This window comes from Strongylocentrotus purpuratus, unplaced genomic scaffold (assembly GCF_000002235.5).
Source record: "Strongylocentrotus purpuratus isolate Spur 01 unplaced genomic scaffold, Spur_5.0 spur5_contig_37, whole genome shotgun sequence".
Lineage (NCBI taxonomy): Eukaryota > Metazoa > Echinodermata > Echinoidea > Camarodonta > Strongylocentrotidae > Strongylocentrotus > Strongylocentrotus purpuratus.
The window spans coordinates 15,591-26,991 of NW_022145029.1; the positions used below are offsets into that span (position 1 = coordinate 15,591).

The 11,401-nt window shown below is 34.2% G+C and overlaps 1 long non-coding RNA gene across 1 annotated transcript; it reads right to left on the reverse strand.

The window, feature by feature from the left end:
• On the reverse strand, positions 1-7,113 carry LOC115924181. Its single transcript, XR_004064204.1, has 3 exons — positions 7,010-7,113; positions 1,884-1,936; positions 1-214 (listed from the first exon to the last, which is right to left on the reverse strand). It is a non-coding gene; the product is annotated as an uncharacterized LOC115924181 (long non-coding RNA).
• Positions 7,114-11,401: the final 4,288 nt, after the last annotated feature.

Genomic DNA, 11,401 nt, shown 5'->3' on the forward strand with positions numbered 1-11,401 from the left:
ATCAATAATTTTTCGGATTCTTTTTTTTGTGGGACGCACTATATAACGAAATATAAAAAAAACATATTACAACTTTTCTATCTCAACAGCAATCCCATCTGTCCCAATTTTATACCTTATTGGAAATCCAAGGAGGGAGGATACGAGATTTTCGTCCATGCCGTCTGCGATCTTGATGCAATTTCCATTTTTCATCATGATACGCATGGGTACGCTGTATAAAAAGAAAATGAAAATACAATTAACATATATTTAAAAACCTAATAAGGGCAATTTATACACATATTTCACAACTCAATGTCTTTATAAAGCCTTGATATATATATAAAAAATGGGACTTTAGTTAGAAAATGGGGCCCTACAGTTTGTCTAAATTTAGAGCCTGGAATTTCAACATGTGCATGAATTCAAAATAATTACTAAGCCTACACGAAACTACATTGTTAAGATGAGAGATAGTAGTGCTAAGGTAGTGACTTCAATACTAGATGTACAATTAAAAATAATATGAAAATTTGAGTGAAAACGGAAACGGATAGTGATTCTTGACAATTTGATATATTTTGATGCCTTTGTGGATGTATTATAAGCACTAGAAAATTTAGCCCCTAAAACACTAATGCTTACAAAAAAAATTGAATATAAAAATTTACCGGTGCTCCTGGTAAATTGATAAATTTCAATTAGCGTCTATGCCCGAAACATGGTAGATGCGACCATGAAAACCTCAAAATATGTAGTTGTGATATATAATTTCCAACCAGGATTAGCTAAAATCGGTTGATTTTAGTCAAGAAACATTGTTTTATAGCTTAATGAATATCTTGACCTCGAGAGAGAGCTATACAACATCAAAAGTTTATTATTTACAATTTCATAACTTTAGACTCGATTTCAACCGCAACAACGATTAACTGAATATTGTAAGATCGCATATGCTTCCAATATGTTAATTTGAACCAAATTCATGACCCCATATTAAAACTTTGTATTACCTTTAATATAATTATTTCAAGTTGTTAACATTATATAGGAAAAAGGACACTATGGCGGCCATTAAAACAAAAGAATACAACAGATCACAAAAGCAGAATTTGAAAAACACAATATCATTTTCTCCACCCAGGCGCGTAAGCAGGGGGGGTTTGAGGGTCGACCCCCTCCCCCCCCCCCCTCAATATTTTGTATGTGTGCGATTTTGAGGAAAACCCTCCCCTCAAATTTGTTTTAATAAAAAAAATATTAAAAAGGTGATCTTACCACCCCCCCCCCCCCCCCCCCCTCCCTAACTAAACAAAATATCGGTCGGCCAAATTTTCAAATTTCTTGGACCCCTCAAAAATGTGCTCTTAATTTATTTCACTTAACCCAAACCGAGTCATATTTCAAGCCAAGATATGCATCTTTCATTTTATGTACCTTTAATTTCTTAATTATAATAAAGTTGATGTCAAAATTGAACAAAAGTGTTACAATTGTCCTCGGTCTCCCCTACTAAATTTGATGCTTTTCATCACAAAATGCACAATTACCCCTAAAATTAACGCTACGATTATACCGGGTTCTATTGTAATCCAACTACATGTACATGTACCAGTTATAACAACAAAAATCTAAATATAAAAACATTTACGCACATCAAAAAACAAACAAAACGGCAATGATCATTCTAAAAGCTAGGAACGGATTCGGCATTTACGCAATTCTTCTTAATTATACACAATTGCCGGAGCTACATGTAAGAGAGTATACAAAAATCTAAACCAATTTAGTCTCACTATGCAAATGGAAAAAAAGAAGACTTTTTACACCTACACATGTGTACATGCACTACAATAAAAACATAAAATACACATAACAAATAACCACCAAAAAGTACAAACCTTGTTTTTCTCACGCCAATCACCTCTCCCTCTACCCATTTTTCTTTCACCATCTACATAAATGCAAAAATAAAACAAAAAAAGACAAAGAAATATCAATACAAACATATTGTGACAAAACAGTAGTACACATAACATATTGGTGACACGACATTTGCTCCTGCGACAATTGCTCCGGGCTTTATTTCGTCTAAGATGTAGGGTTAGGGTTAGGGTTTCAATAGGGTTTTATGTTAGGTTTAGGGTTAGGTTTAGGGTAGGGTATAGTGTTGAATCCAGGGTTGAAGTTAGCCATTCGATTAGTGTATGAAATTTACAGCGGAGCAATTGTCGCCGGAGCAAATGTCATGGAATCAACATATTTCATTCAAAGTACCAAAGAGTTTTAAGAGATGGGAGTCATATCTAATTCATTCCCTTTGAACCATCTTCGATGCCGCCAAAAAAAAATATGTCGGGCATGTACTTAACTGATGATTCCTGCCTATCTGTAAACTAAAGGGTTACTTTTAAAAATTGACAGTTTGACTAGATTACAAAAAAAAAATTATGAGTAAAATGATGTCTTAAAATGAGAAATAAAAGTAAATTAAATATGACACTCTCACAAGCTACTGGGCTTTCAATTTGAAAAGATGCCACGTCGAACAAAATTGTTAAAACCTAGAAAAAAATTAAATAATATTATTACAACAAAAAAATGTAATCATAATGGTGTGAATCACTCGATAAATAAGAACAGACGCCACTTTCTATTCGATAACGGTTTTATTCAATCTGTACTCAAAGAGAAAATGCAGATAGAAAATCCGGTGTTAACATTCACATATTTACAGTAGTATTCAAAAAAATACTTATTCATAGAGTTACACACAAGATATTTCATTGAATGGTTCAATGTATTTCTTGCCAAAAATCCAATCAATATTAACTCTATGATGTTCACAACACAAGCACGTGCTCCAAGTCTGTTCATGTATCACCTTAATCCAATGTGCTAAAAGCATGTGCTTTGTTCATGTATCACCTTAATCCAATAACTTGTCACATACACCTATCAAAGTGACTTTCACAACTGACCTAAATAACAATGCGCAAAAACAAATTTGATTTTTTTTTTTTTTGTGCATTCAATCTACATGTACCTTGCTAAATAACTGTTGCTGTTTTTCAACTCAGCCAAAATGATAATTTATCAAACTTGTAAATCTCCTATTTTTTTATACAACTCAAAAAATGACCAAATTATTCTGGCGCTAGTGTTGTTAGGTATTCATTTTTTTTAGTACTTTAATATCCATTCTTAGCAAAGAAATTTTAACCCAATTGTTTACTTATTTTAATCATAATCATTTATTGCATTTTCCACCTCAATTTGGATCACATTTGACATCAAGAAACCTCCGTTTAGAGCTTTGATGTCACCGTCGTCGCTCAGTACCAATCATCTCTATGCTATAGTCCTGCACCTCAAACTGAAGCTATCAGTCCAAAATTATGCAGACTTCTCGTATGGTGGTATCGTGCATGTTATGATACCACCATACAAGGTTTGAGGTGCAGGACTAGCATAGAGACGGTACTGGGTAGGCCTGTGGATCGGGGGCCGATCTTGAGCCGATCAGGAATGATCAGATAATAATTTCCGATTGCCGATCAATAAAAATGATCCAAAAAACATTGGCAGAATTTTTTTTTTTTTTTTTTAATGACAAAAATTTTCAAGTTTTTGGCTATCAAAGGCTTTTACAAAATTCATAGCTGGGATTATTTTGTCATGTGAAGTTGTTGTAGACCATGTTTGTTATATCTAGTGACTTTTCATGACTTTGAAATTAATAATATTGGTCTAAGAGAAGAGGCAAAACATGCGGGCCGCCATCTTGGATTATAATGCATGCCTACTTTATGAAAATTGAAAATTTTCGTCATAAAAAAAAATAAATAAATAAACAAAAAATCAGCTGATTTTTGGTGTCGATCTTCAAGTCCGATACCGATCAAAGGTACGAGGGTGTCGCTCCGATCTTCCGATCCGATCAGAGCCCCAACTTACACGATTAGGCCAAATAAAAAAAAACATGTTTAACATCCTTTTTTTTCAAAAAAATAGGGAGGCCCTTTTTTTTTAATTATTTCAAAATGGCCGCTCAAAATAGCCGCTCGGTACATTTTCCCTGACAGTCTGACTATTTTTCAAGATGGCCGCCAACATTTTAATTTTTTTTAATTTAAATCAGAAATTGATCTATTTTAGCAGTGTTTTTCATGTTTTTTTCTTTTCAAAAAAAAAATAAAAAATAAAAAAAAGGAGGCGGCCCCCCAAAAAAAGCGGGAGGGGAAGCTAAACATGCATATTTTGTTACATGGCCTTAGTACTGAGCGACGACGTCGACATCGAAGCCCTAAACAGAGGTTTCCCGATGTCGGATGTGATCCAAATTCAGGTGAAAAATGCAATAGGTCTATACGATTATGATTGAAATTAATAAAAAATTGTGCTAAAATTCATTTGCTAAAAAATTTAAATGGATATTAAACTGCTAAAAAAAATAGATACGAAACTACACTAGCGCCATTATTCTTTAAAAATTTGCATACATTTTATGCGCACTCATTAAGTGTTTTCTGCTATGGACTTGAATTCTATACAAATAAATAGCATGGCATTCTATTATTTGCCAAGACTAGACCTAGAATCTAAATGTTTTAATTTATACACTTGCATATAAACCTCTAGATCTAGATAGTCTATAGAGTCTATTTAAAATTGCTTTTTATTTATACATACACGTTTACTTTCTCCAAATAAACCAATTTCTCTCTCATATGAGCAACCAAAATTCAATAGACAATGCATGCAGTATTTTTACAAACCAAATAATATATCAGGTCCTTAAGACACTTCATTTTGTGAATGACCCTAATAACAGTGACCTACTTTTTGCAAGCCTGATTTCATTAGATGGTGAAATCAACTCTTACTTGAATCTTGGATTCTTTTCCTCCTTAATACTTCCTCATGCTACTCTCAAAACCAATCTTGGTTTTCTTGATTTTTAAGTAAATAAACTATGGTCTAATCAAATACCTCACTCCATTTACACTCACTTCTACATATATCTACAATACTTTGTGTCTCTGCGTTAAATTCAATTTCCACTAAATTTACGCGTTTAAAAAAAAATAAACAACTAACATTTGACCGATAGATGCGTTAAACTTAAAGATAAACTTGAGTTGTAGATCCTAGACCTAGTGGTAAAAAAAGAAAATGAATTCTCACAGAATCTAACGAAACTTACACTGAATGTTCAAGATTACAAATAAATGTCATGTGCCAAACAATTTTGGAAGAAAATGTATACTGGCTGAGTAATGAGCATAGAAAGATTTAAAAAATCAGGGTAGTACTTTGTACCCAAAATCGTTTGGCAAATTTCAATTTGTAATCTTGAATATTCAGTTTAAGTTTCATTTGATTCTGTGAGAATTGATTTTCTTTTTTAAAACCAAAAGTCAAGTAGATCTAGATCTAGACCTAGACCCTATATCTTTAATATATTAATTAAACAGGCATCGTAAAAGGGCTTGTATTGAAGGAGGAACACATTGGAACATCGATAATATATATAGGGGTACTACTAGATCTAGGTCTAGTAGTAGGGTGTCTGAACGATTTTTCAATTTTCAATTTTGGATCGTTTTTCACCATTTTTGTTTGATATTTGAATAAAAAATGTTATCAGAATAATACATTTCAAATTTCAAGTCTCACCGATGTTTCTATCAAAAGTTACAGCCCCTCCAACACGCTGGTATATTCATATCATTTTGGTCAAAATCGACGAAAAAGACGTCCACGCAGAGTGATGTTGTTTTGCTAAATTTAGCCAAACAGCTGTATCGCGCGATATGCAAGCGTATGCATATCGTACGCATGCTGCTAAGCCAATCCGCGACTTGCAGCTTGAGCTACGCTGTCTCCGCGACATGTGCGATTGACTAGTATGGTTGGCGTTCGTCGCGCAATAAACCCGGAAGTGAATGCACGTTATAGTCAATGGCAATATCGCGGAGACAACGCACGTTGTCTCCGCGATATTGCCATTGACTATAACGTGTATTCACTTCCGGGTTTATCGAGGGAATTGCCAACCATAATTTCAGTCACTATAATTTGGGGTTTCGTTCGTGCGCGGAGATGTTACGCGATGTAACCATGGTTTGGACTGAGCGGAGCGCACGCCTCCTAATTAGCTGATCCACCAAATAGCGAGAAGGGTATTTTTAAACTGTTATCAGTTGTGATCCCTGGGGGCTAGCGAAAATATAATCACATAGAATTGTTCCTTAGGACTGGGACTACTTATCGATCGGGGCGTCATATCTCAAAAGTGACAAACCTCAGAGTTAGCCAGGACACAATGTTTAAATTGCTGTTTTGACCAAGATATTTTTAGAATTTCGGGGGCTACGCCCCTTTGGAAATATTGGAATTCACCTGCTCTTTCATATGACACCTCATTCATTGATTATCACCTTCAGGATCACAACTGATAAAGGTTTGAATCTCGATTTGAAAAAAAAAATTTGACTTTTTTTGCATGGTCGCGCAACGCACGTAGGCTGCATAGGGATGCGTGTAATCTCTATGGGAAGAATTTTAGCACACAACATCGGGTGCGCGATCAGACACCCTACTAGTAGTACTACTAGCCCCGACCATGCCGACACCATGTGTGTTGTCCCATATACATCTTTCTGTGTAAGTGATTGTTACTTTACCAAGACTCTGCCAAATTTATGATGAGTTTGATGACTCCAAAACCTTGCATTACACACCATTACTTACATGCTATATGATCAACTTTTCTGATCCATTCCACACCTTTTCTTTCACAATGCAATCGCATTACCAGAACTCAGTTTATCTTTAAGTCTCAACAGCGCGCACACTGACCTCTTTGAAGCTGAGTGTATGTGTACACAAACGTACCAAATTAATCCGACACATAGTCTCATAGACACAAAATCTTGCACAGTTTATATCTCAACATTGAATTAATCTACACATTTTTATCCTTTACTAAACAAGTATTGAGTATTTCATGATATAAACTTACTCTATGGGCGGCGTTAAACTCAACGTAAAAAGACAAATTCGGAGACTTTTTGTCCCACTCGCACTGATTTTCTCTCGAAAAAAACGTTCTGTCTACTAACTCATGTTACGGTGTCTTCAAGTTTCAAACATTTAACAAAAAATCTTTAAAAAATGATTAAAGAAACTATTGTTTCAAAATGTGCTTTAAATAATTGTTTACAACTCATTTTTAAACCAATGAACATTAAAGGAAAATCTAACCCAAATAGAGTACTAATCTAATACAAAGCACAAAAGCAAACTGATGAAAGTTGAATATAAAAAAGTTATGAATTTTTAAAAGTAGTAATCACTATACCTATGAGCACTTCAAATTGGCTGAACCAGTAATGCCAATGTGATATAGTGTCGGCTACTTTTCCATCTGTTCCAACATATAAATGACTAAATTTGTATTTTTTTCGAAAATTCATTGCTCAGGAGGGTTTTTTTTTTTTAAGGACCTATAAATACTATGCTATCTATAATTTTGAGTAGTGTTCCAAGGGAGAACAAACATACGAAAAAAACAAAAAATAATGGTATTTTTGTACACGACAAATGAGAGACTGATCCACGTCCTACGTCACAATCCACTGACCGAACTACCAATTTGAGATTTGCATAGACTGAGTAATCTCATATTTCAAACATTCATAACTTCCTTACTATTGGTCGATTCATTTCAAACTTTTGCCATTTTGTTTGTGTTATTTCAGTTCTGCTTTTATACACATAAACTTATTACAAGGGTTGGATTAATTGCCCTTCAGTTTAAAACACAAACAAAATCAATGATTAATCATGAAAAGTTCAAAACAAACCTACAAAATCACAACTAAAGTGGCATCTGATTTAACGATGCGATCATTCAATTTCGAGCAAAGTTGAATAATCACCGAGATCATTTTGTGTCTACGTGTCGGATTAATTTGGTACGTGTGTAGACATATCAAACTGTGCAACTCAACATAAAAACAAAAAAAACATTCAAAAAGCTATCTAGTTCATTCAATTTGATTGTATAAACATGCAATTCATGATTTTCCCACATCAGCGTGCAAAAAGCGCGTTCAAATTAAAAAAGCAAGTAAATTCATTCAAATTAGCGCCTGCATTGCCATAATAAACATTAATGTATTCAAATTCACAAATAGACAAATTAAACGTCTATCCAGCTGGCGCAAAATTGGTCATTAAATTAAATGGATTTTTCTCTGAATTAAATAAAATTCAAAAGAAATGATAAAACGAAATTGAAAGCTCAAAAAATGAAAATGAACCATGAGAGCAGAGAGTTGACAAATATCATTCAAACTTAAACGCCTATGTATGAACTCGAAATGCAACTCTGATAAAATTGGGCGGGAAAACCTATAGTCAAACAAAATTACCTCAATTTTCGTGGACACCGACCCCTGCAGACCATTGGCGTCTCTAATGACGGCCGTCACCAGGACAGACAGTCCTTCTGCTACATCCTGAGAAGCGCTCTCGCCCCATAGGGTTATTGGTATCGATTGAGTATCGTCATCACCCAGCTGTCTCAACGTTATTACCCGCCTTTTGTAACTTCCACTCTCCACAAGTTGGCCTACCTGCAAAACACCATAAACAAGTACATCACGTATTTAATTCGAAAAATACAAAAACATTTGAAAATAACAATAGTGTGTTTTTGTATAGCACTCATGTCCGTCACACTTGGCACTTCTGGTTTTCCCCAGTATAATGTATAATGCATTACACTATACACTCAAATCGTAATATGATATCATTTATAATGTTTATATAAATAAATGTCTTTTTTAATGTTTCATAAAATCCTCACAATTTGAAAAAACTTCTTTTACGATTCAAAATCACTAGGTTAAACAAAAAATCGTCACAATTGTTACATTTTACAACAGCAAAATACATACCTCGATCACATCACCTTCGACTGTCATTCTTCTTTTTGGGGCGCTCCCCCGAGCCTCAGAGACAGAAACACTTTTCGGCCTGATAAAGCTGTCCACTGCTTCCTTGTTTACGTCGAAATCGACGACTTCAGAAAACACCTAAAAATACAATTTATATCAATAAAATACAATTTATAACTATTTAAAGATTGTGATACATAGCCACTTCTCTACAACAATACCACTATAAACCATTTTTTTAAAGGCCCCAAGTATAAACATATTTACCTTAATATAAATACCATCCTTCATAATGAAACTGCAAATTAATAAAGCCATACTTTCAACAAAAAACAACAAAAAATCAACAAATATTTAAGCTACTAAATCATATTGATAATTTATACTACCGTTTAACCATTACAGATTTAAAATTAAATATAAATTATTTTTAGCCAAAAATTGATTAGGCTAAATGGAATGGATATAGTTTTACCATACCTCTAATGGTTATCGAAGACAAAATATTACTTTTTTTAAATAATTTTGTTAATGATATTATTGCTTTATTTAGTCAAGCAAATGTATCTAGTACAGGCCTATTAAAAGCCCTTCAATGAATAAAACAAATTATAATTCACAATTTAGTCAACCATTGATTAGGCAAAAAAAACAAAAAACATGTTTAGCGTCCTGTTTTTTCAAAAAATAGAAAGGAGGCCCTTTTTTTTTTTTTTTTTTTCTTTTCAAAATGACCGCTCGGTACATTTTCCCTAACAGTCGGGCTACTTTTCAAGATGGCCGCCGACATTTTTTTTTTTTTTTTTTTTTTTTTAAAATCAGAAATAGATCAATTTTAGCAGTATTTTTTATGTTTTTTTTCTTTATGTTTTTAAATTAAAAAAATAAAAATAAATAAATAAAAAAAAAAACATGAAAAAAAAAAAAAAAGTTTCAAAAAAAAAAAAATAGGAGGCGGCCCCCAAAAAGGAAACGGGCGGGGACGCTAAACATGTATATTTTTTTTTAATGGCCTTAGGCTAAATAAATGATCATATATTGTCAAGTGGACGCTTACTCAACACAAAAATCCATACATGGACACCAAAAAGTTCCAAACTTTCACTTACCGTCGCATTTGCTAGCAAACGGAGACTGGGGCCTCCCTTACCCACCACGTGCGTTATGATGATTTTGTCACCGGCCTTCAATTTGACGAGGTCCACAGCCGCTTCGCTCGTTACCTCATTAACAAAACACCCCTTAATTACACCTTCTCTACCACTTTCGATGACATTTCCAAAAAGGTATTGGCGACCACTCGGCGCCTTCACTTTTCTCAGTTCAAAACCTTCTACAATCATCAATTGCACTGAGGAGTGTTTAGTCGACATCTTGTTATCCTTAATGTCCTTGCTATCAAAATGTCACACATATGCATTTGTCAGACCCCTTATATACCCATGTCAAAGGTACGTAACATCTTTTACAATAGGCTTTCCCTACCTAGCAACACTAACCCATGCGCAGATAGTATTTACAAAATGGCTTGTTGTAATAGGCCATTTCGTAATGTAACCAAATTTAATGCATAAGTCTTTGTAAAGTTCCTCAATACAAACTGCTAAGTAGGCTTGACCTACCTAGCAACACTAGCACATGCGCAGATAATATTTACAAAATGGCTCGTTGTGATAGGTCATTTTCGTAATGTAACCATATTTAATGCATACGTCTTAATTTGTGAAGTGCCTCAACACAAACTATTTCATTCACCTGGTAACAATATTATTTGTCTGTGGTACGATTGTAAAACAGGCAAATGTTATTTGCATCGTTAATGAATGCTACTTATGTTGGGTCCGGCCCAGGAGCCCCGATGGAATGTAATTTGCAAAGGCAGCTCGAACAGGTGTGCGAACTAATTCTGCGACGGATACCAAGGCGTGGCATCATTATTAGTGCGTAATTCAATCATTCTAGCCTGAACTTTCAACGAGACAACTTTTATTTACAATAAAAGTGCGTTAGTTACATTAGTTGTTGCCATGTTGGACAAACTGCTCAGTAGGCTTGACCTACCTAGCAACACTAGCCCATGCGCAGATAGTATTTACAAAATGGCTTGTTGTAATTGGCCATTTTCGTAATGTAACCAAGTTTAATGCATAAGTCTTTAATTTGTAAAGTTCCTCAATACTAACTGCTAATAGGCTTGACCTACCTAGCAATACTAGCCCATGCGCAGATAGTATTTACAAAATGGCTTGTTGTAATTGGCCATTTTCGTAATGTAACCAAATTTAATACATAAGTCTTTGTAAAGTTCCTCAATACAAACTGCAAAGTAGGCTTGACCTACCTAGCAACACTAGCCCATGCGCAGATAGTATTTACGAAATGGCTTGTTGTAATAAGCCATTTTCGTAATGTAACCAAATTTAATGCATACGTCTTAATTTGTAAAGTGC